At 49.2% G+C, this 8,808-nt stretch overlaps 1 long non-coding RNA gene across 2 annotated transcripts; it reads right to left on the bottom strand.

The window, feature by feature from the left end:
* Positions 1 to 991: 991 nt before the first annotated feature.
* Positions 992 to 8,474, bottom strand: LOC147912285 (uncharacterized). 2 transcript variants are annotated; one of them, XR_015550065.1, is made up of 4 exons: positions 8,428 to 8,474; positions 6,292 to 6,607; positions 5,801 to 5,905; positions 992 to 4,603 (listed from the first exon to the last, which is right to left on the bottom strand). It is a non-coding gene; the product is annotated as an uncharacterized LOC147912285 (long non-coding RNA). The 2 variants fall into 2 exon arrangements; XR_015550066.1 differs by lacking the exon at positions 8,428 to 8,474 and adding an exon at positions 7,915 to 8,383.
* Positions 8,475 to 8,808: the final 334 nt, after the last annotated feature.

Raw genomic sequence — 8,808 nt, 5'->3', positions numbered from 1 at the left:
TTCAGAGGCATTAAGCACATTCACAGTATTGTGCAATCAATATCACTATCTATTTCCAGAACTTTTCATTATCCCAAAGAGAAACTGTGTACCCATTAATATCACTCTATCACTCCCTTCTTCTGGATCCTGGAAACCTCTGTTCTACTTTGTTTCTATGAATTTGCCTATTCTAAGCACCTCATGTAAGTGGAATCATACACTATTTGTTGTATTTGGCTTATTTCACCTAGCAAAATGTTCTCAGGATTCATCCATGTTGTAGCATATATCAAAACTTCATCCCTTTTTATGGCTGAATAATATTCCATTGTATGGATAGACCACATTTTGTTTAAACATACATCTGTTGATGGACACTTGAGTTGTTTCCACCTTTTGGCTATTGTGAAAAACACTTGTATGAACATTGGTGTACAATCATCTGAGTCACTATTTTCAATTCGTTTGGGTATATCTAGGAGTGGAATCCGTGGGTCATGTGGTAATTCTGTGTAGCTTTTTTTTTTTTTCTTTTGCTGAGGAATAGGCTAATATCTATTGCCAGTCCTTCTTTTTGCTTGTGGAAGATTCACTCTGAGCTAACATCTGTGCCAATCTTCCTCTATTTTGTATGTGGGTCACTGCCAGAGCATGGCCACAAAGTGGTGTAGGTCTGCGCCCGGGATCTTAACCTGGGCCACTGAAGCAGAGCGCGCCGAATTTAACCACTAGGCCATGGGGCCGGCCTCATCTGTGTAGCTTTCTGAAGAACCATCAAACTGTTTTCCACAGTGACTATACCATTTTTCATTCCCATCAGCGATTGATTTCTATATTTTCACTAAAAAATGTTATGTACACCTACTTGTTAAATATTATAATTCATATAAAGTTAATTTAAATTAAATATAGTATATTTGCTATAATTATTACATTACTAAATACATTTTAAATGTGTACTAAGATTTTTTAGACAAATAAGGTATCTAAAAAGGCAAGTGATGCAATATTCAGGAAAAGAAGGAAAATATATTCAGATATGGATCAAAATTATATGGGACAATTACAAGTTTGGCTAGAAAAACAGTATTCCAGCTAAACTGAGAGTCCCTTAACATTGACATTATTAGAACTTATATAGATTTTACAGAACTTATATAGACATATTACCATCAAATTCAGAGTTAAAGATTCTTCTTCAGAAAATGAAGAGAAATATTAGATATTTCAGAAACTAGTGAATATGAGTGTGAGCCAAAGCAAGAAGATGCCATTTGAGATACATTAATAATTCTCCATTGCAGCTGCTCCTTTGTGATAAAAACAATTTTAAGAGAACAGAGATCTGACAAAGAGCAAGACATAGATTTTGAGAATCCATTTCACATGATGACTAAAGATTTTTCTAAAGACTTGTTTTTTAAATGTTCTAATGGCCTGTGAATTCATTGTGATTGGCTCATTTATTCCAAAAATTGTCTTTTTCATGCATACTTTTCCACAGTAACATTACAGAATCAAATTTTGCAACTCAAAAAAAGATTTCAAGGATTAGAAAAATTTAAACAAATTTGTGACCACGAAAATTTGATGTTTCATTATGCTTCTTTAAAATGGAAGTGTTTTTTTTTAAATATTCAAACTGATAGTTTAATAGATGATGCTTTGCAGAAGAGGATAAGATCAGAGAAACAAAAATGGCAGAATGTTTTGAGTGATTTTAGATGTTACCCATTGAGCAAAAAATAATTTACATCATTGAGAGTTACGAGAAATTATCGGAAGTCCATGTGTCTAATAAAATTCAAAACAAATGTATAATGCCACAAGCAAATCCTGTTAGATCTGAAATACTATCAAGAATAAAGGAAGCAGATACTTTTGCTTACTTTTTGATTGTACACCAGATGTAGCCCATTGTGAACAAGTGTCAGACTATGAGTCTGCTCACATTAAGAATAACGTCATAAGTTGTATCGACTTTATTGAAATTAAAGAAAAAACTTTCTAGGTCTAGCTTATGAAATTAGAGGTTGGAAAAAGATACTGACATAAAAAATGCTTGTGACCAGGGATGTACTAAAGTGAATCGCAATAAGATGAGGTATGCCTGCACACATTTGTCAAAATTCAGGAAATGTTCATTTATAAGCAGGGCATTTCATTGTAAGTTTTACATCCACAGAAAGACTGTGGATAATGAATTCTAGTTAATGATGTGCATGCTGAAATGTTTAGGGGAAAGCATACTTAAGGCTATAATTTCCTCTGAATGCATCAAAAATAAAATGGGTTAATGGAGGGTTGCCTAGATATAATAAAGTGATCAAGTTTAGTAAAATAGGAATGGTACAATTGGTGGTGGGTATACAGATGTGTAGTGTAAAATTCATTCCACCTTGCTGTATGTTTGCAAATTTCCATAATAAACTGTTGGGGAAAAGAGGAGGGAGCTCTAGTCCTCTAGACTGTGCTTCAAACGCTGGTCCTTCTGAGAGCTGGCCCGGTCCAGGGAAGAACTCCCGCTCACCTGAGTCTCCCCAGGTGGCAGGACTGGGACACATCTGGGTACAAGTTCCTGAGAGAGAGGTGGGCAAACCGCAAGGTGGCTGGATCAAGCCTTGGAGGGAAGAAGGGGCAGGAAGAATTTGGCACTGGGCAAGGGGCGATATGCAGTAGGCTCCCAAAACAGGGCAGGCCCGGGCCTGGAACCTTCCTGCCTCTTCCCCCACCTCCTCTCATTTCCTTCCATTCTGTGGGGCATAGGCAGGCCAAGGCTGACAGATTTGCTGGTAAAGAAATCATGAGCCCTTTTTAGATTCAGTTTATTAGTTACACAGAGTATGAAAGGAAGAGCAGCCAAAGGCGCCAGCTCCCCATGGCCCTTGCACAGGGTGACACCGTAAGTGACCAGATAACTGCAACATGAATGACCGGACACCCTGTTTCTGAGGAGCCGCTGCCCCACTGGAGTTAAGCTCTCCTACGGCCTCAGGCCTCGTCAGAACCTGGAGGCCCTGTGAAACTGAGTCAGGACGGCCTCCGGGAAAGACAGAGAGGTGAGTGGACACGGCCTTGAAGCAGCTCCTCCCACACTCTCGTGTTCCAGGAGGACCACGACACATAGATTCAGGACCAAGACTTAGGGTCAGCTATGGTTCAAGCCTTGTCTGTGTGGCTTCTGTGGATACATGCAAGGGCACCAGGGCAGAGCTGTGCCTACGCTTCCTTCTCGGGCTTTCCTTAGCATTCCTCCACTCCCGAGATGGCACCATCAGGGGCCTCTGGATGTATAAATAGATTGGGGGCCCAACCTGACTCTGAGGAAAAGACAAATAACTTGTAAGCTTAAGAAAAGATGCTCTAGGGACCGGCCTAGTGGTGTAGGAGTTAAGTTTGTGCACTCCGCTTTGGCTGCCCAGGGTTCGCGGGTTCAGATCCTGGGCACGGACCTACTCACTGCTCATCAAGCCATGCTGAGGTGGCATCCCACATAGAAGAACTAGAAGGACCTACAACTAGGATATAAAATGAATGGACAGCTCGTGTGCACACTGTAAAAAAAAAAAAAAAAAAAAAGATGCTCTATGTCACTCAGGAAATGGGAATTACAAACAATCAGATGCCTTGGAAAGGCTTCAACAGGGACGGGTGTAGACAGAGCACTTCTCTAAGGAGTGCCCCTCTGTCACTGCATTTAACTCTCAGTGCATCTCACCGCGTTAACGACACACTGACGGGCATCACCGTCTCTGGTGAGATCCACGCCGGGAGGGCTAGGGGACGGCAGGAAGAGCAGACAGAGTGGCAGCTAGTGGGTTGTGGCAGGCACCCTTACATGGCCCTCCGTGATCCCCACTCTCCTGATATGTACACCCTCTGGGATCCCCTCCCCTGGAGTGTGGGCCATGAATACGGCAAAAGTGACAAGACGCCACTTCTGAAACGAGGTTACAAAAGACTGCCTTCCATCTTGCTTGCTCCATCAGATGGAAGCCACCTGCCATGGTGGGAGCGGCCCTAAGGAGAGGCCCATGTGGCAAAGAACTGAGTGAGGCTTTTGGCCAAAAAGCAAAAAAGAACAAGGCCTTCAGTCTAATAGCCCACGAGGAACTGAATCCTGCCAACAGCTACGTGAGTGAGCGTGGATGTGGCTCCTCTCTCTGTGGAGCCTCCAGATGAGGCCACAGCCCAGCTGACACTCTTGACTGCAGCCTTATAAGATACCTTGAGGCAGAAGCACCGAGCTAAGCCGTGCCTGGATTCTGTGCTGACCCACAGAAAGTGTGAGATAATAAATATTTGTTTTAAGCTGCTCAATTGTGGGGTAATTTGTTACAGGGCAATAGATAACTTTCTCATGATCTACTTTTGTGATTTTTCTTCTACAGGGTACAGAGTCTGGAGTGATCAGCTCCTGCCAGCCCTGACTCTGCACACCCTTGTGGGGGATGCCGGGACTAGCCCCCCCAAAGCTCAGGGAGGGCCAGGAGCATCGCTGGACCGCATGGAGGCTGATCATCCTTCCAGCTCCGACTGCCAGGAAGCTGCTCCCCAGGAAGCTGTGCAAGAGCAAGATCCAGTGCAGGTGCGATGCCCGCATGAGCGCAGGCTCCACACCCTGCGGGAAAGGAGGGGAGACAAGTACAGTGAAGCCCCAGAGGCAGCACCCTCTCCAGGGCTGATCCCCTCCCAGGGAAGGCCCCCTGTGCTTTACTCCGGCCCTGTCAGATCCTCCTGGTTTTCCCACCCATGTATGGTGGACTCCTTCATTTCAGGGATTGCAGATTCCCACAGGAAATTCTCAAGTCAAAATTGGGAGTATGGTGACCTCTGGGGTCTGAAAGGCAAATCTTCCTCCTCTGCTCACCGTCCTACCTCCACCTGTTAGGGCACACATCCCACCTCCTCCAGGAAGCCCTCCTTCAAGAGCGTGCCTGTCAGAGGTCACCGCACCTTTTCCTCAACCTCCCAGCCCTATGTATCGTTCTCCTCTCACAGCCTTTGTTTCTTATACATTAACAACCAGGAAACATCTGCTTCTCCTGAAATTACATTCTCCTGAAGGCAGAGGCCCTGCTCCCCCAGGAGGTGGCAAAATTTCCTGCTGGAACTCCTCCTGGTTATAGGGTACGCAGCTGCCCCCAGGGATTTGTTCTCAGCTTCCCTAAAGCAGAGTGTGCAGCCTGCCCCCTCCCCTCTGCCCGTGTCTCAGGGCTCGTTCGGAGCCCAGGGGAGGTAGCCCACACCCGGGCTGCACTCATAGAGCACAGAGGGACAGCCAAGGCTCTGGGAAGTCCAGGGATGCAGGGCCTTGGTACAGACTGGGTCTTAAGGCAAAGCCTGAGGACAAAAAGCCAAGAGCTCAGTGCCCAAAGGACCTGGAGGGGCTTCTGGATGAGGAACCAGCTAACAGCCAGGCTCCTTTGAGAGTCTCAGGGTTTATGAGGAACTCTCACCAGACCCTTCGAGAACTGGGGTCTGGGCTCACTGCCTGCCCTGTAACTATGATATTCCCATATATATCCCATGGGACAGTTCCTGTGCAAATGGTGCTTCTCCCTCCTGACTTTGTCCCAGCATCCCCAACCAAGTCTATGGTCCTTTACTGAATCTGAAGTCCCCGCTAACTAAAGACTCCTCCCCTGCACTGGTCCTCAGCAATGTGGACTGGGTGGCACTTTCTATCTACCAAAGGCAAGACCAGAGGGGGCTGTCTGTGGGCAGTGGAGGAAGAAACAGAGGAAAGAGGAGCATCCTGCCCATCCACTCCCAGCCCGCCACCCCACGTGGGCAGCCTGACTCCCCGCGGACTTACTGTGGCAAACACTGGGTGCACTTCCTCGGTGCCCCCGCAGCTCCTTCAGTGTGGTGAACATGGCAGTCACGGTACTGCCCGAGTAAATGAGGAATTCAGAGCCTGCTGCGGAGGGAAAGGGAGGGTTACCTGCCCTGCAGGAGCTGGACTGTCCCCCCCACACCCACTGCCAGAGAGTGGGGCACGAGGCGGCCACGGGCGGCGGCCCACTCCCCTCTGGGAGGGAGGCTGAGGCAGGGGCAGGCTAGAGAAAGAGAAGGCAAGGCAAGAGCAGAGGGTAGAGGCGGAAAGCCCAAAGAAGGTGGGATGGAGGACGAGGGGAAAGGGGACGAGAGGAAACACAAGGAAAAGAGAGAAGGAAGGAGGCAGAGAAGAAAGAGAAAGGGAGACCAGAGAGAGAGGAAGAGACGGAGACTGTGAGATGAGGAATGGGCAAAGAGGAGAGCAGGAGAGGATGAAGATGCAAAGAAAAAGGTCTCTGACCAACTTACCTAAATCTATACCCTGCTTCCACACCATCACTCTGTCCCCTGGACCTGATTTACTTTTCTTCTTGGCATGTAAACACCGCCTGCCATATCATATATTTATTGTCTGTTTCCCTCATTGCAGTGTAAGCTTGAGGAGAAACCTTTATCAACAGCAAGAACAATGCTAGACAAAGAGCAGGCATTCAATAAATATTGTAGAATGAATAAATAAACCTTGTCTGAAATATACCATCAGAGAACGAAAGAGAAACCTTGGAAATGGCATAAAACCAGGAGTGACCAGGAAAGTCTTCACACAGGTGGTATCCGAGCCAACCTGGAAGGCAAGCAGAGGGCAGAGAAGTGCGTCAGTGGGGCAGCAAGACAAACACCTGGCGAGGGGATGTGAACAGGAGGGGTGCTGAAAGGCAAAGCTGGGAAGTTCTGAGTTGACCCACGGGGTCGGTAACTTTGCTCATTTGCAAATCTGCTAACCTGCAGAGTGTTGGGCTTTCGAAGGACTGAAGTTCAGGAGGTAATACTAGATGTAGAGAGTTTTCTTAATGACCACTACCATTCTCCAGGTGAGAGATAAGAACCTGAACCAAGAATGTAGCAGCAGGGACAGAGGGAAAGAGACGAGGTATAAGACGCAAACTCATTCATTCATTCAACCTATTTGCATAAATTCAACTAGAGCTCCAGAGAGGACTGGGCTGGAAGTCGTTTTCAGAGTCAGTGACACAGTAGGCAAAGCCATGGAGATCATACAGATTGTAGTCTAGAGATAAGAGGGCCAGGGAAAGAAATGTAGGACACAGCAATATTTAAAGGGTAGGCTGAGGAGGAGAGCCCTGTCTAGAATCCGGGAAGGAACGATTGAAGAGGAAGCAAGAAAACTTCCAGGACAGAGACCAGTGTTTTAAGAAGCACGAGGTTACTGACATTAGGTTAGTGGCAAATGCTGCAACATTTAGGTAAGATGAAAACTGACGAGTCTATTGGCAATTAGGACTTCATCGGAGTCTGCTGGAAGTTTTCAGTAGAATGGTGGGAAATGTGGGCCATATTGAAATTTTGTGACAAGCAAGCAGGTGAGGAAATGAACAAAATGAGAATGGAGACTATTTTCAAGACACGCAACTGTGAAGGAAACGCTAGGGCAATAACCAGGAGACCTCAATGAGGTCTAAACCAGTTTCCTGGGATCCAGTGGACAAGACAGAAGGTATGAGCGTGAGGTTTTGGAGCAGGTTCAACTGTGAGGAGTGACAAGGTCCACGGGATGGTTCTTGACTTAGCTGTCTAAGGGAACATACGAGACTGCCCCAGGTTAAGGTGGGGCAGGATCTGGGAGAGGAAGGCAGTACCCTAACTGTCATCCGTTGACGGCCGAGGGAGTGCATGGCAAGTGGAAGCAGGACAGGGACGGCCAAAGCACACACCCTCAAGGGAGGGCGATATTTCTACGTGAGGATGGAAGGGCGAACGGCCTGGCAGTTCCCACGAGGAGCTGGAAGGGCTCTGGGTCACGGGTGTAAAACGTTATGCCTCCTCCGTCCAGATTCATTTAAACCCAAGGACTGACATTAATAAGCCCAGGGCTTCCCTGGCTACTCTCTTCCAAGCAATGCCTTTCTCTACCTCTGGGCAGTTGGCGGAGGCCTGTGGCTCTCTGTGGGCTCTCGCTCATTTTTAGAGCATGCAGGTTCCACGACAGCAGGGGTGGGGTCAGTCTGGTGCCATCCCAAAACAGGTGCTCATCGCTCCTGTAGAAGGACGCCGAGCAGAGCCGAGGCGTGGTCTCGCCGCGGTCAGTGCGGCTCGTGCTCCCTCCTGGCGAAACCCGCCTCCGCTCACAGCCTCAACCGCCGCCTCCTCCCTCGACACCCGTCGCTGTTGGCTTTGGCTGCACTTCGGCTGCGCGTCCAGAGCGCCTGGGACCCGAGGGGGTCAGCGGCCCTGGACTGCAGCCGGCGCACACGACTGCCCGGCTGGCCGGGCGCCCGCTCGCCGTCACTTCCTCACGCATTCCTCACGCATGAAATGCGGGGCCCGAGGTGCCGGCGCCGGCGCCTCCATCGCTCCCTCCCCGTCCCCGACGTGTTGGCGAGTCCGCAGCCCTGCCTCGGCCGGCCGCAGAGCACCTTAACTTACGGAGCGAGTCCCTTGCGCGCCGTTGGACTCCGTTGGGCACCGGGTTCTGACCGCGTTGCGGCCGGGGGAGGGACCTCCGGACCGGGGAGGCCTCTGGGAGTCGCAGTCCCGGCTCGGCCTGCAGCGGCCTCGGGGAAAGGGAAGTCGAAGGGTGAGAACTACATCTCCCAGGAGGTTCCGCGGCTCGCCTCGGGCGGGGTGGGGACGGAGCGGGAGGCGTGGCTAAGGCTTCGGCGCCTCCAAATGCCTGCGAGCGCCGCCGACCGTGGGGCACCTGCCGAAGGTCTCCAAGCTCTTCCAGCGCCTCCGACTGCTTCCAACGGGCACCAGCGCCTCCCTGCGCTGGGCGCCGCTCGAAACCCCGGCCGCGGGCCCGCGGAG

Source organism: Ceratotherium simum, chromosome 37 (assembly GCF_057802395.1).
Source record: "Ceratotherium simum simum isolate JZ-2026a chromosome 37, ASM5780239v1, whole genome shotgun sequence".
Classification (NCBI taxonomy): domain Eukaryota; kingdom Metazoa; phylum Chordata; class Mammalia; order Perissodactyla; family Rhinocerotidae; genus Ceratotherium; species Ceratotherium simum.
Note: the sequence above shows the minus strand (reverse complement) of the source record. Positions and strands in the feature narration are given on the sequence as shown.